The following is a 27,723-nucleotide window of genomic DNA, read 5'->3' on the forward strand; positions in this document are numbered from 1 at the left end:
CATTCCATTCCATTCAATTCCATTCCATTCCATTCCGTTCTACTCGGGTTCATTCCATTCCATTCCATTCCATTCCATTCCATTCCATTGCATTCCATTCCATTCCATTCCATTCCATTCCATTCCATTCCATTCCGTTCTACTCGGGTTCATTCCATTCCATTCCATTCCATTCCATTCCATTCTATTCCATTGAATTCCATTCCATTGAATTCCATTCCATTCCATTCAATTCCATTCCATTCCATTCCATTCCGTTCTACTCGGGTTGATTCCATTCCATTCCATTCCATTCCTTTCCATTCCATTCCATTCCATTCCATTCCGTTCTACTCGGGTTGATTCCATTCCATTCCATTCCATTCCATTCCATTCCATTCCATTCCATTCCAGTCCATTCCATTCTACTCGGGTTGATTCCATTCCATTCCATTCCATTCCATTCCATTCCATTCCATTCCCTTCCATTAAATTCCATTCGGTTCCATTCGATTCCATTTGATTCCATTCCATTTCACTCCATTCCATTCTGTTCCGTTCCGTTCCGTTCCGTTCTATTCGGGTTGATTCCATTCTATTCCACTCCATTCCATTCGATTCCATTCGATTCCCTTCGATTCCATTCCATTCCATTCTTTTCCATTCCTTTCCATTCCCTTCCATTCTGTTCTATTGAATTACATTCCATTCCATTCCATTCCATTCCTACCCATTCCATTCTACTCGGGTTGATTCCATTCCATTCCATTCCTTTCCATTCCATTCCATTAAATTCCATTCCATTCCATTCCATTCCATTCCATTCCATTCCATTCCATTCCGTTCTACTCGGGTTCATTCCATTCCATTCCATTCCATTCCATTCCATTCCATTCCATTCCATTCCATTCCATTCCATTCCATTCCATTCCGTTCTACTCGCGTCCATTCCATTCCTTTCCATTCCATTCGATTCCATTCCATTCCATTCGATTCCATTCCATTCCATTCCATTCCAATCCATTCCATTCTACTCGGGTTGATTCCATTGCATTCCATTCCATTCCATTCCATTCCATTCCATTCCATTCTATTCCATTGAATTCCATTCCATTCCATTCCATTCCATTCCATTCCATTCCATTCCATTCCATTCCAATCCATTCCATTCTACTCGGGTTGATTCCATTCCATTCCATTCCATTCCATTCCATTCCCTTGCATTCCATTCCATTCGGTTCCTTTCGATTCCATTCGATTCCATTCCGTTTCACTCAATTCCATTCCGTTCCGTTCCGTTCCGTTCAATTCATGTTGATTCCATTCTATTCCACTCCATTCCATTCGATTCCATTCGATTCCATTCGATTCCATTCCATTCCATTCCATTCCATTCCATTCCATCCCATTCCATTCTATTCTATTGAATTCCATTCCATTCCACTCCATTCCATTCCATTCCAATCCATTCCATTCTACTCGGGTAGATTCCATTCCATTCCATTCCATTCCATTCCATTCCATTCCCTTCTTTCCATTCCATTCGGTGCCATTCGATTCCATTCGATTCCATTCCATTTCTCTCCATTCCATTCGGTTCCGTTCCGTTCCGTTCCGTTCCGTTCCGTTCCGTTCCGTTCCATTCCGTTCTACTCGGGTTGATTCCATTCTATTCCACTCCATTCCATACGATTCCATTCGATTCCATTCGATTCCATTCCATTCCATTCCATTCCATTCCATTCCATTCCATTCCATTCCATTCCATTTCATTTTTTCCATTGAATTCCATTCCATTCCATTCCATTCCATTCCATTCCATTCCAATCCATTCCAATCTACTCGGATTGATTCCATTCCATTCCATTCCATTCCATTCCATTCCATTCCATTCCATTCCATTCCATTCGATTCCATTCGATTCCATTCCATTCCATTCCATTCCATTCGATTCCATTCCATTCCATTCCATTCCATTCCATTCCATTCGATTCCATTCGATTCCATTCCATTCCATTCCATTCCATTCCATTCCATTTCATTTTTTCCATTGAATTCCATTCCATTCCTTTCCATTCCATTCCAATCCATTCCTATCTACTCGGGTTGATTCCATTCCTTTCCATTCCATTCCATTCCATTCCATTCCATTCCATTCCATTCGATTCCATTCGATTCCATTCCATTCCATTCCATTCCATTCGATTCCATTCCATTCCATTCCATTCCATTCCATTCGATTCCATTCGATTCCATTCCATTCCATTCCATTCCATTCCATTCCATTTCATTTTTTCCATTGAATTCCATTCCATTCCTTTCCATTCCATTCCAATCCATTCCTATCTACTCGGGTTGATTCCATTCCTTTCCATTCCATTCCATTCCATTCCATTCCATTCCATTCCATTCGATTCCATTCGATTCCATTCGATTCCATTCGATTCCATTCCATTCCATTCCATTTGATTCCATTCAATTCCATTCCATTCCGTTCTACTCGGGTTGATTCCATTCAATTCCATTCCATTCCATTCCATTCCATTCCATTCCATTCCATTCCGTTCCGTTCTACTCGGGTTGATTCCATTCCATTCCATTCCATTCCATTCCATTCCATTCCATTCCAGTCCATTCCATTCTACTCGGGTTGATTCCATTCCATTCCATTCCATTCAATTCCATTCCATTCCATTCCGTTCTACTCGGGTTCATTCCATTCCATTCCATTCCATTCCATTCCATTCCATTCCATTGCATTCCATTCCATTCCATTCCATTCCATTCCATTCCATTCCGTTCTACTCGGGTTCATTCCATTCCATTCCATTCCATTCCATTCCATTCTATTCCATTGAATTCCATTCCATTGAATTCCATTCCATTCCATTCGATTCCATTCCATTCCATTCCATTCCGTTCTACTCGGGTTGATTCCATTCCATTCCATTCCATTCCATTCCATTCCATTCCATTCCATTCCATTCCGTTCTACTCGGGTTGATTCCATTCCATTCCATTCCATTCCATTCCATTCCATTCCATTCCAGTCCATTCCATTCTACTCGGGTTGATTCCATTCCATTCCATTCCATTCCATTCCATTCCATTCCCTTCCATTAAATTCCATTCGGGTCCATTCGATTCCATTTGATTCCATTCCATTTCACTCCATTCCATTCTGTTCCGTTCCGTTCCGTTCCGTTCTATTCGGGTTGATTCCATTCTATTCCACTCCATTCCATTCGATTCCATTCGATTCCCTTCGATTCCATTCCATTCCATTCCTTTCCATTCCTTTCCATTCCCTTCCATTCTGTTCTATTGAATTACATTCCATTCCATTCAATTCCATTCCTACCCATTCCATTCTACTCGGGTTGATTCCATTCCATTCCATTCCTTTCCATTCCATTCCATTAAATTCCATTCCATTCCATTCCATTCCATTCCATTCCATTCCATTCCGTTCTACTCGGGTTCATTCCATTCCATTCCATTCCATTCCATTCCATTCCATTCCATTCCATTCCATTCCATTCCATTCCATTCCATTCCGTTCTACTCGCGTCCATTCCATTCCTTTCCATTCCATTCGATTCCATTCCATTCCATTCGATTCCATTCCATTCCATTCCATTCCAATCCATTCCATTCTACTCGGGTTGATTCCATTGCATTCCATTCCATTCCATTCCATTCCATTCCATTCCATTCCATTCTATTCCATTGAATTCCATTCCATTCCATTCCATTCCATTCCATTTCATTCCATTCCATTCCATTCCAATCCATTCCATTCTACTCGGGTTGATTCCATTCCATTCCATTCCATTCCATTCCATTCCCTTGCATTCCATTCCATTCGGTTCCTTTCGATTCCATTCGATTCCATTCCATTTCACTCAATTCCATTCCGTTCCGTTCCGTTCCGTTCAATTCAGGTTGATTCCATTCTATTCCACTCCATTCCATTCGATTCCATTCGATTCCATTCGATTCCATTCCATTCCATTCCATTCCATTCCATCCCATTCCATTCTATTCTATTGAATTCCATTCCATTCCACTCCATTCCATTCCATTCCAATCCATTCCATTCTACTCGGGTTGATTCCATTCCATTCCATTCCATTCCATTCCATTCCATTCCCTTCTTTCCATTCCATTCGGTGCCATTCGATTCCATTCGATTCCATTCCATTTCTCTCCATTCCATTCGGTTCCGTTCCGTTCCGTTCCGTTCCGTTCCGTTCCGTTCCGTTCCATTCCATTCCGTTCTACTCGGGTTGATTCCATTCTATTCCACTCCATTCCATACGATTCCATTCGATTCCATTCGATTCCATTCCATTCCATTCCATTCCATTCCATTCCATTCCATTCCATTCCATTCCATTTCATTTTTTCCATTGAATTCCATTCCATTCCATTCCATTCCATTCCATTCCTTTCCAATCCATTCCAATCTACTCGGGTTGATTCCATTCCATTCCATTCCATTCCATTCCATTCCATTCCATTCCATTCCATTCCATTCGATTCCATTCGATTCCATTCCATTCCATTCCATTCCATTCGATTCCATTCCATTCCATTCCATTCCATTCCATTCGATTCCATTCGATTCCATTCCATTCCATTCCATTCCATTCCATTCCATTTCATTTTTTCCATTGAATTCCATTCCATTCCTTTCCATTCCATTCCAATCCATTCCTATCTACTCGGGTTGATTCCATTCCTTTCCATTCCATTCCATTCCATGCCATTCCATTCCATTCCATTCGATTCCATTCGATTCCATTCGATTCCATTCGATTCCATTCCATTCCATTCCATTCGATTCCATTCAATTCCATTCCATTCCATTCCGTTCTACTCGGGTTCATTCCATTCCATTCCATTCCATTCCATTCCATTCCATTCTATTCCATTGAATTCCATTCCATTGAATTCCATTCCATTCCATTCAATTCCATTCCATTCCATTCCATTCCGTTCTACTCGGGTTGATTCCATTCCATTCCATTCCATTCCATTCCATTCCATTCCATTCCATTCCGTTCTACTCGGGTTGATTCCATTCCATTCCATTCCATTCCATTCCATTCCATTCCATTCCAGTCCATTCCATTCTACTCGGGTTGATTCCATTCCATTCCATTCCATTCCATTCCATTCCATTCCCTTCCATTAAATTCCATTCGGTTCCATTCGATTCCATTTGATTCCATTCCATTTCACTCCATTCCATTCTGTTCCGTTCCGTTCCGTTCCGTTCTATTCGGGTTGATTCCATTCTATTCCACTCCATTCCATTCGATTCCATTCGATTCCCTTCGATTCCATTCCATTCCATTCCTTTCCATTCCTTTCCATTCCCTTCCATTCTGTTCTATTGAATTCCATTCCATTCCATTCCATTCCATTCCTACCCATTCCATTCTACTCGGGTTGATTCCATTCCATTCCATTCCTTTCCATTCCATTCCATTAAATTCCATTCCATTCCATTCCATTCCATTCCATTCCATTCCATTCCGTTCTACTCGGGTTCATTCCATTCCATTCCATTCCATTCCATTCCATTCCATTCCATTCCATTCCATTCCATTCCATTCCGTTCTACTCGCGTCCATTCCATTCCTTTCCATTCCATTCGATTCCATTCCATTCCATTCGATTCCATTCCATTCCATTCCATTCCAATCCATTCCATTCTACTCGGGTTGATTCCATTGCATTCCATTCCATTCCATTCCATTCCATTCCATTCCATTCCATTCCATTCCATTCCATTCCATTCCAGTCCATTCCATTCGATTCCATTCCATTCCATTCCATTCCTTTCTACTCGAGTTGATTCCATTCTATTCCATTCCATTCCATTCGATTCCATTCGATTCCATTCCATTCCATTCCATTTCATTTTTTCCATTGAATTCCATTCCATTCCACTTCATTCCATTCCAATCCATTCCAATCTACTCGGGTTGATTCCATGCCATTCCATTCCATTCCATTCCATTCCATTCCATTCCATTCCATTCCATTCGATTCCATTCGATTCGATTCCATTCCATTCCATTCCATTCCATTCCATTCCATTCCATTCCATTCCATTCCGTTCTACTCGGTTTGATTCCATTCCAATCCATTCCATTCCATTCCATTCCATTCCATTCCTTTCCATTCCATTCCATTCGATTCCATTCCATTCCATTCCATTCCATTCGATTCCATTCCATTCCATTCCATTCCGTTCCATTCCATTCGATTCCATTCGATTCCATTCGATTCCATTCCATTCCATTCCATTCCATTCCATTCATTCCATTCCATTCCATTCCATTCCGTTCCATTCCATTCCATTCCATTCCATTCCGTTCTACTCGGGTTGATTCCATTCCATTCCATTCCATTCCATTCCATTCCATTCCATTCCATTCCATTCCATTCCATTCCATTCGATTCCATTCCATTCCATTCCATTCCATTCCATTCGATTCCATTCCATTCCATTCCATTCCATTCCATTCCATTCCATTCCACTCCATTCCATCCGATTCCATTCTATTCCATTCCATTCCATTCTATTCCATTCCATTCCATTTCATTCTATTCCATTGAATTCCATTCCATTCCATTCCATTCCATTCCAATCCATTCCATTCTACTCGGGTTGATTCCATTCCATTCCATTCCATTCCATTCCATTCCATTCCATTCCATTCCATTGCATTCCATTCCATTCCATTCCTTTCGATACCATTCCATTCCATTCCATTTCATTCCATTCCATTCGAATCAATTCCATTCCATTCCATTCCATTCCATTCCATTCCATTCCATTCCATCCCATTCCATTCCATTCCGTTCAACTCGGGTTCATTCCATTCCATTCCATTCCATTCCATTCCATTCCATTCCATTGAATTCCATTCCATTCCATTCCATTCCATTCCATTCCATTCCATTCCATTCCATTCTATTCCATTCCATTCCATTCCATTCCATTCCATTCCAATCCATTCCATTCTACTCGGGTTGATTCCATTCCATTCCATTCCATTCCATTCCATTCCCTTCCATTCCATTCCATTCGGTTCCTTTCGATTCCATTCGATTCCATTCCATTTCACTCAATTCCATTCCGTTCCGTTCCGTTCCGTTCTATTCAGGTTGATTCCATTCTATTCCACTCCATTCCATTCGATTCCATTCGATTCCATTCGATTCCATTCCATTCCATTCCATTCCATTCCATTCTATTCTATTGAATTCCATTCCATTCCATTCCATTCCATTCCAATCCATTCCATTCTACTCGGGTTGATTGCATTCCATTCCATTCCATTCCATTCCATTCCATTCCAATCCATTCCATTCTACTCGGGTTGATTCCATTCCATTCCATTCCATTCCATTCCATTCCATTCCATTCCATTCCCTTCTTTCCATTCCATTCGGTGCCATTCGATTCCATTCGATTCCATTCCATTTCACTCCATTCCATTCGGTTCCGTTCCGTTCCGTTCCGTTCCGTTCCGTTCCGTTCCGTTCCATTCCATTCCGTTCTACTCGGGTTGATTCCATTCTATTCCACTCCATTCCCTTCGATTTCATTCGATTCCATTCGATTCCATTCCATTCCATTCCATTCCATTCCATTCCATTCCATTCCATTTCATTTTTTCCATTGAATTCCATTCCATTCCATTCCATTCCACTCCATTCCAATCCATTCCAATCTTCTTGGCTTGATTCCATTCCATTCCATTCCATTCGATTCCATTCCATTCCATTCCATTCCATTCCATTCCATTCCATTCCATTCCATTCCATTCGATTCTATTGCATTCCATTCCATTCCATTCGATTCCATTCCATTCCATTCCATTCCATTCCATTCCATTCCATTCCATTCCATTCCATTCCATTCGATTCCATTCCATTCCATTCCATTCCATTCCATTCCATTTCATTTTTTCCATTGAATTCCATTCCATTCCATTTCATTCCATTCCAATCCATTCCAATCTACTCGGGTTGATTCCATTCCATTCCATTCCATTCCATTCCATTCCATTCCATTCCATTCCATTCCATTCCATTCGATTCCATTCCATTCCATTCCATTCCATTCGATTCCATTCCATTCCATTCCATTCCATTCCATTCCATTCCATTCAATTCCATTCGATTCCATTCCATTCCATTCCATTCCATTCCATTCCATTCCATTCCATTCCATTCCATTCCATTCCATTACAATCCATTCCATTCTTATCGGGTTGATTCCATTCCATTCCATTCCATTCCATTCTATTCCATTGAATTCCATTCCATTCCATTCCATTCCATTCCATTCCATTCCATTCCATTCCATTCCATTCCATTCCGTTCCATTCCATTCGATTCCATTCCATTCCATTCGATTCCATTCGATTCCATTCGATTCCATTCCATTACATTACATTCCATTACTTTCCATTCCATTCCATTCCATTCCATTCCTTTCCATTCCGTTCTACTCGTGTTGATTCCATTCCAATCCATTCCATTCCATTCCATTGCATTCCATTCCATTCCATTATATTCCATTGAATTCCATTCCATTCCATTCCATTCCATTCCATTCCATTCCATTCCATTCCGTTCCATTCCATTCCATTCGATTCAGTTCCATTCCATTCCATTCTATTCCATTCCATTCCATTCTATTCCATTGAATTCCATTCCATTCCATTCCATTCCATTCCATTCCATTCCATTCCATTCCGTTCCATTCCGTTCTACTCGGGTTGATTCCATTCCATTCCATTCCATTCCATTCCATTCCATTCCATTCCATTCCATTCGATTCCATTCCATTCCATTCCATTCCATTCCACTCCATTCCATCTGATTCCATTCTATTCCATTCCATTCCTTTCAATTGCATTCCATTCCATTTCATTCTATTCCATTGAATTCCATTCCATTCCATTCCATTCCATTCCAATCCACTCCATTCTACTCGGGTTGATTCCATTCCATTCCATTCCATTCCATTCCATTCCATTCCATTCCATTCCATTCCATTCCATTCCATTGCATTCCATTCCATTCCTTTCTATACCATTCCATTCCATTCCATTCCATTCCATTCCATTCTACTCGGGTTGATTCCATTCCATTCAATTCCATTCCATTCCATTCCATTCCATTCCATTGAATTCCATTCCATTCCATTCCATTCCATTCCAATGCATTCCATTCCATTCCATTCCATTCCATTCCATTCCATTCCGTTCTACTCGGGTTGATTCCATTCCATTCCATTCCATTCCATTCCATTCCATTCCATTCCATTCCCTTCCATTCCATTCCATTCCATTCTGTTCCATTCCACTCCATTTGATTCCATTCCATTTCACTCCATTAAATTCCGTTCCGTTCCGTTCCGTTCCGTTCCGTTCCGTTCTATTCGGGTTGATTCCACTCTATTCCACTCCATTCCATTCGATTCCATTCGATTCCATTCGATTCCATTCCATTCCATTCCATTCCTTTCCATTCCCCTCCATTCCATTCTATTGAATTACATTCCATTCCATTCCATTCCATTCCTATCCATTCCATTCTACTCGGGTGGATTCCATTCCATTCCATTCCATTCCATTCCATTCCATTCCATTCCATTCCATTCCATTCCATTCCATTCCATTCCATTCCATTCCGTTCTACTAGGGTTCATTCCATTCCATTCCATTCAATTCCATTCCATTCCATTCCATTCCGTTCTACTCGAGTCCATTCCATTCCTTTCCATTCCTTTCGAATCCATTCCATTCCATTCGATTCCATTCCACTCCATTCCATTCCAATCCATTCCATTCTACTCGGGTTGATCCCATTCCATTCCATTCCATTCCATTCCATTCCATTCCATTCCGTTTCATTCCAGTCCATTCCATTCAATTCCATTCGATTCCATTCCATTTCATTGCATTCCATTCCATTCCATTCCATTCCATTCCATTCCATTTCATTCCGTTCCATTCCTTTCTACTCGGGTTGATTCCATTCCATTCCATTCCATTCCATTCTATTCCATTGAATTCCATTCCATTCCATTCCATTCCATTCCACTCCACTCCACTCCATTCCATTCCATTCCATTCCATTCCATTCCATTCCATTCCATTCCGTTCCATTCCATTGAATTCCTTTCCATTCCATTCCATTCCATTCCATTCCATTCCTTTCCATTCCATTCCATTCCGTTCTACACGGGTTGATTCCATTCCATTCCATTCCATTCCATAGAATTCCATTCCATTCCATTCCATTCCATTCCATTCCATTCCATTCCATTCCATTCCATTCCATTCCATTCCGTTCTACTCGTGTTGATTCCATTCCATTCCATTCCATTCCATTCCATTCCATTCGATTCCATTCCATTCCATTCCATTCCATTCCACTCAATTCCATTCCATTCCATTCCATTCCATTCCATTCCATTCCATTCCATTCCATTCCATTCCATTCCATTCCATTCCATTCCATTCCGTTCTACTCGGGTTGATTACATTCTATTCCATTCCATTCCATTCGATTCCATTCAATTCCATTCCATTCCATTCCATTCCATTCCATTCCATTCCATTCCATTCCTTTCCATTCCGTTCTACTCCTGTTGATTCCATTCAAATCCATTCCATTCCATTCCATTCCATTCCATTCCATTCCATTCCATTATATTCCATTGAATTCCATTCCATTCCATTCCATTCCATTCCATTCCATTCCATTCCATTCGATTCAATTCCATTCCATTCCATTCTATTCCATTCCATTCCATTCTATTCCATTGAATTCCATTTCATTCCATTCCATTCCATTCCATTCCATTCCGTTCTACTCGGGTTGATTCCATTCCATACCATTCCATTCCATTCCATTCCATTCCATTCCATTCCATTCCATTCCATTCGATTCGATTCCATTCCATTCCATTCCATTCCATTCCACTCCATTCCATCTGATTCCATTCTATTCCATTCCATTCCCTTCAATTCCATTCCATTCCATTTCATTCTATTCCATTGAATTCCATTCCATTCCATTCCATTCCATTCCAATCCACTCCATTCTACTCGGGTTGATTCCATTCCATTCCATTCCATTCCATTCCATTCCATTCCATTCCATTCCATTCCATTGCATTCCATTCCATTCCATTCCTTTCGATACCATTCCATTCCATTCCATTCCATTCGAATCAATTCCATTCCATTCCATTCCATTCCATTCCATTCCATTCCATTCCATTCCATTCCTTTCCATTCCGTTCTACTCGGGTTGATTCCATTCCATTCAATTCCATTCCATTCCATTCCATTCCATTCCATTGAATTCCATTCCATTCCATTCCATTCCATTCCATTCCAATGCATTCCATTCCATTCCATTCCATTCCATTCCATTCCATTCCATTCCGTTCTACTCGGGATGATTCCATTCCATTCCATTCCATTCCATTCCATTCCATTCCATTCCATTCCATTCCATTCCCTTCCATTCCATTCCATTGTGTTCCATTCCACTCCATTTGATTCCATTCTATTTCACTCCATTAAATTCCGTTCCGTTCCGTTCCGTTCCGTTCCGTTCCGTTCCGTTCTATTCGGGTTGATTCCACTCTATTCCACTCCATTCCATTCGATTCCATTCGATTCCATTCGATTCCATTCCATTCCATTCCATTCCATTCCATTCCATTCCATTCCATTCCAATCCATTCCATTCTACTCGGGTTGATTCCATTCCATTCCATTCCATTCCATTCCATTCCCTTCCATTCCATTCCATTCGGTTCCATTCGATTCCATTCGATTCCATTCCATTTCACTCCATTCCATTCCTTTCCGTTCCGTTCCATTCCGTTCCGTTCCATTCCATTCCTTTCTACTCGGGTTGATTCCATTCTATTCCACTCCATTCCACTCGATTCCATTCGATTCCATTCGATTCCATTCCATTCCATTCCATTCCATTCCTTTCCATTCCATTCCATTCCATTCCATTTCATTCCATTCCATTCCTTTCCATTCCATTCCATTCCATTCCATTTCATTCCATTCCATTCCATTCCATGCCATTCCATTCCATTCCATTCCATTCCCTTCCGTTCTACTCGGGTTGATTCCATTCCATTCCATTCCATTCCATTCCATTCCATTTCTTTGAATTCCATTCCATTCCATTCCATTCCATTCCGTTCTACTCGGGTTGATTCCATTCCTTTCCATTCCATTCCATTCCGTTCCATTCCATTCCATTCCATTCCATTCCAATCCATTCCATTCTACTCGGGTTGATTCCATTCCATTCCATTCCATTCCATTCTATTCCATTGAATTCCATTCCATTCCATTCCATTCCATTCCATTCCGTTCTACTCGGGTTGATTCTATTCCCTTCCATTCCATTCCATTCCATTCCATTGAATTCCATTCCATTCCATTCCATTCCATTCCTTTCCATTCCATTCCATTCCATTCCATTCCGTTCTACTCGGGTTGATTCCATTCCATTCCATTCCATTCCATTCCATTCCATTCCATTCCATTCCATTCCGTTCTACTCGGGTTGATTCCATTCCATTCCATTCCATTCCATTCCATTCCATTCCATTCCATTCCATTCCATTCGATTCCATTCCATTCCATTCCATTCCATTCCATTCCATTCCATTCCATTCCATTTCATTTTTTCCATTGAATTCCATTCCATTCCATTCCATTCCATTCCAATCCATTCCAATCTACTCGGGTTGATTCCATTCCATTCCATTCCATTCCATTCCATTCCATTCCATTCCATTCCATTCGATTCCATTCGATTCCATTCGATTCCATTCCTTTCCATTCCATTCCATTCGATTCCATTCCATTCCATTCCATTCCATTCCATTGCATTCCATTCGATTCCATTCGATTCCATTCCATTCCATTCCATTCCATTCCATTCAATTCCATTCCATTCCATTCCGTTCTACTCGGGTTCATTCCATTCCATTCCATTCCATTCCATTCCATTCTATTCCATTGAATTCCATTCCATTGATTTCCATTCCATTCCATTCCATTCCATTCCATTCCATTCCATTCCGTTCTACTCGGGTTGATTCAATTCCATTCAATTCCATTCCATTCCATTCCATTCCATTCCATTGAATTCCATTCCATTCCATTCCATTCCATTCCATTGCATTCCATTCCATTCCATTCCATTCCATTCCATTCCATTCCATTCCATTCCGTTCTTCTCGGGTTGATTCCATTCCATTCCATTCCACTCCATTCCATTCCATTCCATTCCATTCCATTCCATTCCCTTCCATTCCATTCCATTCGGTTCCATTCCACTCCATTTGATTCCATTCCATTTCACTCCATTAAATTCCGTTCCGTTCCGTTCCGTTCCGTTCCGTTCCTTTCTATTCGGGTTGATTCCACTCTATTCCACTCCATTCCATTCGATTCCATTCGATTCCATTCGATACCATTCCATTCCATTCCATTCCATTCCATTCCATTCCTTTCCATTCCCCTCCATTCCATTCTATTGAATTACATTCCATTCCATTCCATTCCATTCCTATACATTCCATTCTACTCGGGTTGATTCCATTCCATTCCATTCCATTCCATTCCATTCCATTCCATTCCACTCCATTCCATTCCATTCCATTCCATTCCATTCCATTCCATTCCATTCCGTTCTACTCGGGTTCATTCCATTCCATTCCATTCCATTCCATTCCATTCCATTCCATTCCATTCCATTCCGTTCTACTCGCGTCCATTCCATTCCTTTCCATTCCTTTCGATTCCATTCCAATCCATTCGATTCCATTCCGTTCCATTCCATTCCAATCCATTCCATTCTACTCGGGTTGATTCCATTCCATTCCATTCCATTCCATTCCATTCCATTCCATTCCATTCCATTCCATTCCAGTCCATTCCATTCGATTCCATTCGATTCCATTCCATTTCATTGCATTCCATTCCATTCCATTCCATTCCATTCCATTCCATTCCATTCCATTCCATTCCATTCCGTTCCATTCCTTTCTTCTCGCGTTGATTCCATTCCATTCCATTCCATTCCATTCCATTCCATTCCATTCTATTCCATTGAATTCCATTCCATTCCATTCCATTCCATTCCATTCCACTCCATTCCATTCCATTCCATTCCATTCCATTCCATTCCTTTCCATTCCATTCCATTCCTTTCTACTCGGGTTGATTCCATTCCATTCCATTCCATTCCATAGAATTCCATTCCATTCCATTCCATTCAATTCCATTCCATTCCATTCCATTCCATTCCATTCCGTTCTACTCGTGTTGATTCCATTCCATTCCATTCCATTCCATTCCATTCCATTCCATTCCATTCGATTCCATTCCATTCCATTCCATTCCATTCCATTCCACTCAATTCCATTCCATTCGATTCCATTCCATTCCATTCCATTCCATTCCATTCCATTCCATTCCATTCCATTGAATTCCATTCCATTCCATTCCATTCCATTCCATTCCTTTCCATTCCATTCCATTCCATTCCGTTCTACTCGGGTTGATTCCATTCCACTCCATTCCATTCCATTCCATTCCTTTCGATTCCATTCGATTCCATTCGATTCCATTCCATTCCAGTCCATTCCATTCCTTTCCATTCCATTCCGTTCTACTCCGGTTAATTCCATTCCATTCCATTCCATTCCATTCCATTCCATTCCATTCCGTTCTACTCGTGTTGATTCCATTCCATTCCATTCCATTCCATTCCATTCCATTCGATTCCATTCCATTCCATTCCATTCCATTCCACTCAATTCCATTCCATTCCATTCCATTCCATTCCATTCCATTCCATTCCATTCCATTCCATTCCATTCCATTCCATTCCATTCCATTACGTTCTACTCGGGTTGATTACATTCTATTCCATTCCATTCCATTCGATTCCATTCAATTCCATTCCATTCCATTCCATTCCATTCCATTCCGTTCCGTTCCGTTCCGTTCCATTCCATTCGATTCCATTCCATTCCATTCCATTCCATTCCATTCCATTCGATTCCATTCGATTCCATTCCATTCCATTCCATTCCATTCCATTCCATTCCATTCCTTTCCATTCCGTTCTACTCCTGTTGATTCCATTCCAATCCATTCCATTCCATTCCATTCCATTCCATTCCATTCCATTCCATTCCATTCCATTCCATTATATTCCATTGAATTCCATTCCATTCCATTCCATTCCATTCCATTCCATTCCATTCGATTCAATTCCATTCCATTCCATTCTATTCCATTCCATTCCATTCTATTCCATTGAATTCCACTTCATTCCATTCCATTCCATTCAATTCCATTCCATTCCATTCCATTCCGTTCTACTCGGGTTGATTCCATTCCATACCATTCCATTCCATTCCATTCCATTCCATTCCATTCCATTCCATTCCATTCCATTCCATTCCATTCCATTCGATTCCATTCGATTCCATTCCATTCCATTCCATTCCATTCCACTCCATTCCATCTGATTCCATTCTATTCCATTCCAATCCTTTCAATTCCATTCCATTCCATTTCATTCTATTCCATTGAATTCCATTCCATTCCATTCCATTCCATTCCAATCCACTCCATTCTACTCGGGTTGATTCCATTCCATTCCATTCCATTCCATTCCATTCCATTCCATTCCATTCCATTCCATTCCATTGCATTCCATTCCATTCCATTCCTTTCGATACCATTCCATTCCATTCCATTCCATTCCATTCCATTCCATTCGAATCAATTCCATTCCATTCCATTCCATTCCATTCCATTCCATTCCATTCCATTCCATTCCATTCCATTCCATTCCTTTCCATTCCGTTCTACTCGGGTTGATTCCATTCCATTCAATTCCATTCCATTCCATTCCATTCCATTCCATTGAATTCCATTCCATTCCATTCCATTCCATTCCAATGCATTCCATTCCATTCCATTCCATTCCATTCCATTCCATTCCATTCCGTTCTACTCGGGATGATTCCATTCCATTCCATTCCATTCCATTCCATTCCATTCCATTCCATTCCATTCCATTCCATTCCCTTCCATTCCATTCCATTCTGTTCCATTCCACTCCATTTGATTCCATTCTATTTCACTCCATTAAATTCCGTTCCGTTCCGTTCCGTTCCGTTCCGTTCCGTTCTATTCGGGTTGATTCCACTCTATTCCACTCCATTCCATTCGATTCCATTCGATTCCATTCGATTCCATTCCATTCCATTCCATTCCATTCCATTCCATTCCATTCCATTCCAATCCATTCCATTCTACTCGGGTTGATTCCATTCCATTCCATTCCATTCCATTCCATTCCATTCCCTTCCATTCCATTCCATTCGGTTCCATTCGATTCCATTCGATTCCATTCCATTTCACTCCATTCCATTCCTTTCCGTTCCGTTCCATTCCGTTCCGTTCCATTCCATTCCTTTCTACTCGGGTTGATTCCATTCTATTCCACTCCATTCCACTCGATTCCATTCGATTCCATTCGATTCCATTCCATTCCATTCCATTCCATTCCTTTCCATTCCATTCCATTCCATTCCATTTCATTCCATTCCATTCCATTCCATGCCATTCCATTCCATTCCATTCCATTCCATTCCGTTCTACTCGGGTTGATTCCATTCCATTCCATTCCATTCCATTCCATTCCATTTCTTTGAATTCCATTCCATTCCATTCCATTCCATTCCGTTCTACTCGGGTTGATTCCATTCCTTTCCATTCCATTCCATTCCATTCCATTCCATTCCATTCCATTCCACTCCATTCCATTCCATTCCAATCCATTCCATTCTACTCGGGTTGATTCCATTCCATTCCATTCCATTCCATTCTATTCCATTGAATTCCGTTCCATTCCATTCCATTCCATTCCATTCCATTCCGTTCTACTCGGGTTGATTCTATTCCCTTCCATTCCATTCCATTCCATTCCATTGAATTCCATTCCATTCCATTCCATTCCATTCCTTTCCATTCCTTTCCATTCCATTCCATTCCGTTCTACTCGGGTTGATTCCATTCCATTCCATTCCATTCCATTCCATTCCATTCCATTCCATTCCGTTCTACTCGTGTTGATTCCATTCCATTCCATTCCATTCCATTCCATTCCATTCCATTCCATTCGATTCCATTCCATTCCATTCCATTCCATTCCATTCCATTCCATTCAATTCCATTCCATTCCATTCCGTTCTACTCGGGTTCATTCCATTCCATTCCATTCCATTCCATTCCATTCTATTCCATTGAATTCCATTCCATTGATTTCCATTCCATTCCATTCCATTCCATTCCATTCCATTCCGTTCTACTCGGGTTGATTCAATTCCATTCAATTCCATTCCATTCCATTCCATTCCATTCCATTGAATTCCATTCCATTCCATTCCATTCCATTCCATTGCATTCCATTCCATTCCATTCCATTCCATTCCATTCCATTCCATTCCATTCCATTCCGTTCTTCTCGGGTTGATTCCATTCCATTCCATTCCACTCCATTCCATTCCATTCCATTCCATTCCATTCCATTCCATTCCCTTCCATTCCATTCCATTCGGTTCCATTCCACTCCATTTGATTCCATTCCATTTCACTCCATTAAATTCCGTTCCGTTCCGTTCCGTTCCGTTCCGTTCCTTTCTATTCGGGTTGATTCCACTCTATTCCACTCCATTCCATTCGATTCCATTCGATTTCATTCGATACCATTCCATTCCATTCCATTCCATTCCATTCCATTCCTTTCCATTCCCCTCCATTCCATTCTATTGAATTACATTCCATTCCATTCCATTCCATTCCTATACATTCCATTCTACTCGGGTTGATTCCATTCCATTCCATTCCATTCCATTCCATTCCATTCCACTCCATTCCATTCCATTCCATTCCATTCCATTCCATTCCATTCCGTTCTACTCGGGTTCATTCCATTCCATTCCATTCCATTCCATTCCATTCCATTCCATTCCATTCCATTCCGTTCTACTCGCGTCCATTCCATTCCTTTCCATTCCTTTCGATTCCATTCCATTCCATTCGATTCCATTCCATTCCATTCCATTCCAATCCATTCCATTCTACTCGGGTTGATTCCATTCCATTCCATTCCATTCCATTCCATTCCATTCCATTCCATTCCATTCCATTCCATTCCATTCCATTCCATTTCATTCCAGTCCATTCCATTCGATTCCATTCGATTCCATTCCATTTCATTGCATTCCATTCCATTCCATTCCATTCCATTCCATTCCATTCCATTCCGTTCCATTCCTTTCTTCTCGGGTTGATTCCATTCCATTCCATTCCATTCCATTCCATTCTATTCCATTGAATTCCATTCCATTCCATTCCATTCCATTCCATTCCATTCCTTTCCATTCCATTCCATTCCTTTCTACTCGGGTTGATTCCATTCCATTCCATTCCATTCCATAGAATTCCATTCCATTCCATTCCATTCAATTCCATTCCATTCCATTCCATTCCATTCCATTCCGTTCTACTCGTGTTGATTCCATTCCATTCCATTCCATTCCATTCCATTCCATTCCATTCCATTCGATTCCATTCCATTCCGTTCCATTCCATTCCATTCCACTCAATTCCATTCCATTCCATTCCATTCCATTCCATTCCATTCCATTCCATTCCATTCCATTCCATTCCGTTCTACTCGGGTTGATTACATTCTATTCCATTCCATTCCATTCGATTCCATTCAATTCCATTCGATTCCATTCCATTCCATTCCATTCCATTCCATTCCATTCCATTGAATTCCATTCCATTCCATTCCATTCCATTCCATTCCTTTCCATTCCATTCCATTCCATTCCGTTCTACTCGGGTTGATTCCATTCCACTCCATTCCATTCCATTCCATTCCATTCCATTCGATTCCATTCGATTCCATTCGATTCCATTCCATTCCAGTCCATTCCATTCCTTTCCATTCCATTCCGTTCTACTCCGGTTAATTCCATTCCATTCCATTCCATTCCATTCCATTCCATTCCATTCCGTTCTACTCGGGTCCATTCCGTTCCATTCCATTCCATTCCATTCCATTTCATTGCATTGCATTCGATTCCATTCCATTCCATTCCAATCCATTCCATTCTACTTGGGTTGATTCCATTCCATTCCATTCCATTCAATTCCATTCCATTCCCTTCCATTCCATTCCATTCGGTTCCTTTCGATTCCATTCGATTCCATTCCATTTCACTCCATTCCATTCCGTTCCGTTCCGTTCCGTTCCGTTCCGTTCTATTCGGGTTGTTTCCATTCTATTCCACTCCATTCCATTCGATTCCATTCGATTCCATTCCATTCCATTCCATTCCATTCCATTCCATTCCATTCTATTCTATTGAATTCCATTCCATTCCATTCCATTCCATTCCATTCCATTCCATTCCATTCCAATCCATTCCATTCTACTCGGGTTGATTCCATTCCATTCCATTCCATTCCATTCCATTCCGTTCCCTTCTTTCCATTCCATTCGGTTACGTTCGATTCCATTCGATTCCATTCCATTTCACTCCATTCCGTTCCGTTCCGATCCGTCCCATTCCGTTCCGTTCCGTTCCATTCCATTCCGTTCTACTCGGGTTGATTCCATTCTATTCCACTCCATTCCCTTCGATTTCATTCGATTCCATTCGATTCGATTCCATTCCATTCCATTCCATTCCATTCCATTCCATTCCATTCCATTTCATTTTTTCCATTGAATTCCATTCCATTCCATTCCATTCCATTCCATTCCTTTCCAATCCATTCCAATCTACTCGGGTTGATTCCATTCCATTCCATTCCATTCCATTCCATTCCATTCCATTCCATTCCATTCCATTCGATTCCATTCGATTCCATTCCATTCCATTCCATTCCATTCGATTCCATTCCATTCCATTCCATTCCATTCCATTCCATTCGATTCCATTCGATTCCATTCCATTCCATTCCATTCCATTCCATTCCATTTCATTTTTTCCATTGAATTCCATTCCATTCCTTTCCATTCCATTCCAATCCATTCCTATCTACTCGGGTTGATTCCATTCCTTTCCATTCCATTCCATTCCATTCCATTCCATTCCATTCCATTCGATTCCATTCGATTCCATTCGATTCCATTCGATTCCATTCCATTCCATTCCATTCGATTCCATTCAATTCCATTCCATTCCATTCCGTTCTACTCGGGTTCATTCCATTCCATTCCATTCCATTCCATTCCATTCTATTCCATTGAATTCCATTCCATTGAATTCCATTCCATTCCATTCAATTCCATTCCATTCCATTGAATTCCATTCCATTCCATTCAATTCCATTCCATTCCATTCCATTCCGTTCTACTCGGGTTGATTCCATTCCATTCCATTCCATTCCATTCCATTCCATTCCATTCCATTCCATTCCGTTCTACTCGGGTTGATTCCATTCCATTCCATTCCATTCCATTCCATTCCATTCCATTCCAGTCCATTCCATTCTACTCGGGTTGATTCCATTCCATTCCATTCCTTTCCATTCCATTCCATTAAATTCCATTCCATTCCATTCCATTCCATTCCATTCCATTCCATTCCATTCCGTTCTACTCGGGTTCATTCCATTCCATTCCATTCCATTCCATTCCATTCCATTCCATTCCATTCCATTCCATTCCGTTCTACTCGCGTCCATTCCATTCCTTTCCATTCCATTCGATTCCATTCCATTCCATTCGATTCCATTCCATTCCATTCCATTCCAATCCATTCCATTCTACTCGGGTTGATTCCATTGCATTCCATTCCATTCCATTCCATTCCATTCCATTCCATTCCATTCCATTCCATTCCAGTCCATTCCATTCGATTCCATTCCATTCCATTCCATTCCTTTCTACTCGAGTTGATTCCATTCTATTCCATTCCATTCCATTCGATTCCATTCGATTCCATTCCATTCCATTCCATTTCATTTTTTCCATTGAATTCCATTCCATTCCACTTCATTCCATTCCAATCCATTCCAATCTACTCGGGTTGATTCCATGCCATTCCATTCCATTCCATTCCATTCCATTCCATTCCATTCCATTCGATTCCATTCGATTCGATTCCATTCCATTCCATTCCATTCCATTCCATTCCATTCCGTTCTACTCGGTTTGATTCCATTCCAATCCATTCCATTCCATTCCATTCCATTCCATTCCTTTCCATTCCATTCCATTCGATTCCATTCCATTCCATTCCATTCCATTCGATTCCATTCCATTCCATTCCATTCCGTTCCATTCCATTCGATTCCATTCGATTCCATTCGATTCCATTCCATTCCATTCCATTCCATTCCATTCATTCCATTCCATTCCATTCCATTCCATTCCATTCCATTCCATTCCATTCCATTCCATTCCGTTCTACTCGGGTTGATTCCATTCCATTCCATTCCATTCCATTCCATTCCATTCCATTCCATTCCATTCCATTCCATTCCATTCCATTCCATTCCATTCCATTCCATTCGATTCCATTCCATTCCATTCCATTCCATTCCATTCGATTCCATTCCATTCCATTCCATTCCATTCCATTCCATTCCATTCCACTCCATTCCATCCGATTCCATTCTATTCCATTCCATTCCATTCTATTCCATTCCATTCCATTTCATTCTATTCCATTGAATTCCATTCCATTCCATTCCATTCCATTCCAATCCACTCCATTCTACTCGGGTTGATTCCATTCCATTCCATTCCATTCCATTCCATTCCATTCCATTCCATTCCATTCCATTGCATTCCATTCCATTCCATTCCTTTCGATACCATTCCATTCCATTCCATTTCATTCCATTCCATTCGAATCAATTCCATTCCATTCCATTCCATTCCATTCCATTCCATTCCATTCCATCCCATTCCATTCCATTCCGTTCAACTCGGGTTCATTCCATTCCATTCCATTCCATTCCATTCCATTCCATTCCATTGAATTCCATTCCATTCCATTCCATTCCATTCCATTCCATTCCATTCCATTCCATTCTATTCCATTCCATTCCATTCCATTCCATTCCATTCCAATCCATTCCATTCTACTCGGGTTGATTCCATTCCATTCCATTCCATTCCATTCCATTCCCTTCCATTCCATTCCATTCGGTTCCTTTCGATTCCATTCGATTCCATTCCATTTCACTCAATTCCATTCCGTTCCGTTCCGTTCCGTTCTATTCAGGTTGATTCCATTCTATTCCACTCCATTCCATTCGATTCCATTCGATTCCATTCGATTCCATTCCATTCCATTCCATTCCATTCCATTCTATTCTATTGAATTCCATTCCATTCCATTCCATTCCATTCCAATCCATTCCATTCTACTCGGGTTGATTGCATTCCATTCCATTCCATTCCATTCCATTCCATTCCAATCCATTCCATTCTACTCGGGTTGATTCCATTCCATTCCATTCCATTCCATTCCATTCCATTCCCTTCTTTCCATTCCATTCGGTGCCATTCGATTCCATTCGATTCCATTCCATTTCACTCCATTCCATTCGGTTCCGTTCCGTTCCGTTCCGTTCCGTTCCGTTCCGTTCCATTCCATTCCGTTCTACTCGGGTTGATTCCATTCTATTCCACTCCATTCCCTTCGATTTCATTCGATTCCATTCGATTCCATTCCATTCCATTCCATTCCATTCCATTCCATTCCATTCCATTCCATTTCATTTTTTCCATTGAATTCCATTCCATTCCATTCCATTCCACTCCATTCCAATCCATTCCAATCTTCTCGGCTTGATTCCATTCCATTCCATTCCATTCGATTCCATTCCATTCCATTCCATTCCATTCCATTCCATTCCATTCCATTCCATTCGATTCTATTGCATTCCATTCCATTCCATTCGATTCCATTCCATTCCATTCCATTCCATTCCATTCCATTCCATTCCATTCCATTCGATTCCATTCCATTCCATTCCATTCCATTCCATTTCATTTTTTCCATTGAATTCCATTCCATTCCATTTCATTCCATTCCAATCCATTCCAATCTACTCGGGTTGATTCCATTCCATTCCATTCCATTCCATTCCATTCCATTCCATTCCATTCCATTCCATTCGATTCCATTCCATTCCATTCCATTCCATTCGATTCCATTCCATTCCATTCCATTCCATTCCATTCCATTCCATTCCATTCAATTCCATTCGATTCCATTCCATTCCATTCCATTCCATTCCATTCCATTCCATTCCATTCCATTCCATTACAATCCATTCCATTCTTATCGGGTTGATTCCATTCCATTCCATTCCATTCCATTCTATTCCATTGAATTCCATTCCATTCCATTCCATTCCATTCCATTCCATTCCATTCCATTCCATTCCATTCCATTCCATTCCGTTCCATTCCATTCGATTCCATTCCATTCCATTCGATTCCATTCGATTCCATTCGATTCCATTCCATTACATTACATTCCATTACTTTCCATTCCATTCCATTCCATTCCATTCCTTTCCATTCCGTTCTACTCGTGTTGATTCCATTCCAATCCATTCCATTCCATTCCATTCCATTCCATTCCATTCCATTCCATTCCATTATATTCCATTGAATTCCATTCCATTCCATTCCATTCCATTCCATTCCATTCCATTCCATTCCATTCCATTCCATTCGATTCAATTCCATTCCATTCCATTCTATTCCATTCCATTCCATTCTATTCCATTGAATTCCATTCCATTCCATTCCATTCCATTCCATTCCATTCCATTCCATTCCGTTCCATTCCGTTCTACTCGGGTTGATTCCATTCCATTCCATTCCATTCCATTCCATTCCATTCCATTCCATTCCATTCCATTCGATTCCATTCCATTCCATTCCATTCCATTCCACTCCATTCCATCTGATTCCATTCTATTCCATTCCATTCCTTTCAATTGCATTCCATTCCATTTCATTCTATTCCATTGAATTCCATTCCATTCCATTCCATTCCATTCCAATCCACTCCATTCTACTCGGGTTGATTCCATTCCATTCCATTCCATTCCATTCCATTCCATTCCATTCCATTCCATTCCATTCCATTCCATTGCATTCCATTCCATTCCATTCCTTTCTATACCATTCCATTCCATTCCATTCCATTCCATTCCATTCTACTCGGGTTGATTCCATTCCATTCAATTCCATTCCATTCCATTCCATTCCATTCCATTGAATTCCATTCCATTCCATTCCATTCCATTCCAATGCATTCCATTCCATTCCATTCCATTCCATTCCATTCCATTCCATTCCGTTCTACTCGGGTTGATTCCATTCCATTCCATTCCATTCCATTCCATTCCATTCCATTCCATTCCCTTCCATTCCATTCCATTCCATTCTGTTCCATTCCACTCCATTTGATTCCATTCCATTTCACTCCATTAAATTCCGTTCCGTTCCGTTCCGTTCCGTTCCGTTCCGTTCTATTCGGGTTGATTCCACTCTATTCCACTCCATTCCATTCGATTCCATTCGATTCCATTCGATTCCATTCCATTCCATTCCATTCCATTCCATTCCTTTCCATTCCCCTCCATTCCATTCTATTGAATTACATTCCATTCCATTCCATTCCATTCCTATCCATTCCATTCTACTCGGGTGGATTCCATTCCATTCCATTCCATTCCATTCCATTCCATTCCATTCCATTCCATTCCATTCCATTCCATTCCATTCCGTTCTACTAGGGTTCATTCCATTCCATTCCATTCAATTCCATTCCATTCCATTCCATTCCGTTCTACTCGAGTCCATTCCATTCCTTTCCATTCCTTTCGAATCCATTCCATTCCATTCGATTCCATTCCACTCCATTCCATTCCAATCCATTCCATTCTACTCGGGTTGATCCCATTCCATTCCATTCCATTCCATTCCATTCCATTCCATTCCGTTTCATTCCAGTCCATTCCATTCAATTCCATTCGATTCCATTCCATTTCATTGCATTCCATTCCATTCCATTCCATTCCATTCCATTCCATTTCATTCCGTTCCATTCCTTTCTACTCGGGTTGATTCCATTCCATTCCATTCCATTCCATTCTATTCCATTGAATTCCATTCCATTCCATTCCATTCCATTCCACTCCACTCCACTCCACTCCACTCCACTCCATTCCATTCCATTCCATTCCATTCCATTCCATTCCATTCCATTCCATTCCGTTCCATTCCATTGAATTCCTTTCCATTCCATTCCATTCCATTCCATTCCATTCCTTTCCATTCCATTCCATTCCGTTCTACTCGGGTTGATTCCATTCCATTCCATTCCATTCCATAGAATTCCATTCCATTCCATTCCATTCCATTCCATTCCATTCCATTCCATTCCATTCCATTCCATTCCGTTCTACTCGTGTTGATTCCATTCCATTCCATTCCATTCCATTCCATTCCATTCGATTCCATTCCATTCCATTCCATTCCATTCCACTCAATTCCATTCCATTCCATTCCATTCCATTCCATTCCATTCCATTCCATTCCATTCCATTCCGTTCTACTCGGGTTGATTACATTCTATTCCATTCCATTCCATTCGATTCCATTCAATTCCATTCCATTCCATTCCATTCCATTCCATTCCATTCCTTTCCATTCCGTTCTACTCCTGTTGATTCCATTCAAATCCATTCCATTCCATTCCATTCCATTCCATTCCATTCCATTCCATTCCATTATATTCCATTGAATTCCATTCCATTCCATTCCATTCCATTCCATTCCATTCCATTCGATTCAATTCCATTCCATTCCATTCTATTCCATTCCATTCCATTCTATTCCATTGAATTCCATTTCATTCCATTCCATTCCATTCCATTCCATTCCGTTCTACTCGGGTTGATTCCATTCCATACCATTCCATTCCATTCCATTCCATTCCATTCCATTCCATTCCATTCGATTCGATTCCATTCCATTCCATTCCATTCCATTCCACTCCATTCCATCTGATTCCATTCTATTCCATTCCATTCCCTTCAATTCCATTCCATTCCATTTCATTCTATTCCATTGAATTCCATTCCATTCCATTCCATTCCATTCCAATCCACTCCATTCTACTCGGGTTGATTCCATTCCATTCCATTCCATTCCATTCCATTCCATTCCATTCCATTCCATTCCATTCCATTGCATTCCATTCCATTCCATTCCTTTCGATACCATTCCATTCCATTCCATTCCATTCGAATCAATTCCATTCCATTCCATTCCATTCCATTCCATTCCATTCCATTGAATTCCATTCCATTCCATTCCATTCCATTCCATTCCATTCCATTCCATTCCATTCTATTCCATTCCATTCCATTCCATTCCATTCCATTCCAATCCATTCCATTCTACTCGGGTTGATTCCATTCCATTCCATTCCATTCCATTCCATTCCCTTCCATTCCATTCCATTCGGTTCCTTTCGATTCCATTCGATTCCATTCCATTTCACTCAATTCCATTCCGTTCCGTTCCGTTCCGTTCTATTCAGGTTGATTCCATTCTATTCCACTCCATTCCATTCGATTCCATTCGATTCCATTCGATTCCATTCCATTCCATTCCATTCCATTCCATTCTATTCTATTGAATTCCATTCCATTCCATTCCATTCCATTCCAATCCATTCCATTCTACTCGGGTTGATTGCATTCCATTCCATTCCATTCCATTCCATTCCATTCCAATCCATTCCATTCTACTCGGGTTGATTCCATTCCATTCCATTCCATTCCATTCCATTCCATTCCCTTCTTTCCATTCCATTCGGTGCCATTCGATTCCATTCGATTCCATTCCATTTCACTCCATTCCATTCGGTTCCGTTCCGTTCCGTTCCGTTCCGTTCCGTTCCGTTCCGTTCCATTCCATTCCGTTCTACTCGGGTTGATTCCATTCTATTCCACTCCATTCCCTTCGATTTCATTCGATTCCATTCGATTCCATTCCATTCCATTCCATTCCATTCCATTCCATTCCATTCCATTCCATTTCATTTTTTCCATTGAATTCCATTCCATTCCATTCCATTCCACTCCATTCCAATCCATTCCAATCTTCTCGGCTTGATTCCATTCCATTCCATTCCATTCGATTCCATTCCATTCCATTCCATTCCATTCCATTCCATTCCATTCCATTCCATTCGATTCTATTGCATTCCATTCCATTCCATTCGATTCCATTCCATTCCATTCCATTCCATTCCATTCCATTCCATTCCATTCCATTCCATTCGATTCCATTCCATTCCATTCCATTCCATTCCATTCCATTTCATTTTTTCCATTGAATTCCATTCCATTCCATTTCATTCCATTCCAATCCATTCCAATCTACTCGGGTTGATTCCATTCCATTCCATTCCATTCCATTCCATTCCATTCCATTCCATTCCATTCCATTCCATTCGATTCCATTCCATTCCATTCCATTCCATTCGATTCCATTCCATTCCATTCCATTCCA

This window comes from Gorilla gorilla, chromosome 15 (assembly GCF_029281585.2).
Source record: "Gorilla gorilla gorilla isolate KB3781 chromosome 15, NHGRI_mGorGor1-v2.1_pri, whole genome shotgun sequence".
NCBI lineage: Eukaryota > Metazoa > Chordata > Mammalia > Primates > Hominidae > Gorilla > Gorilla gorilla.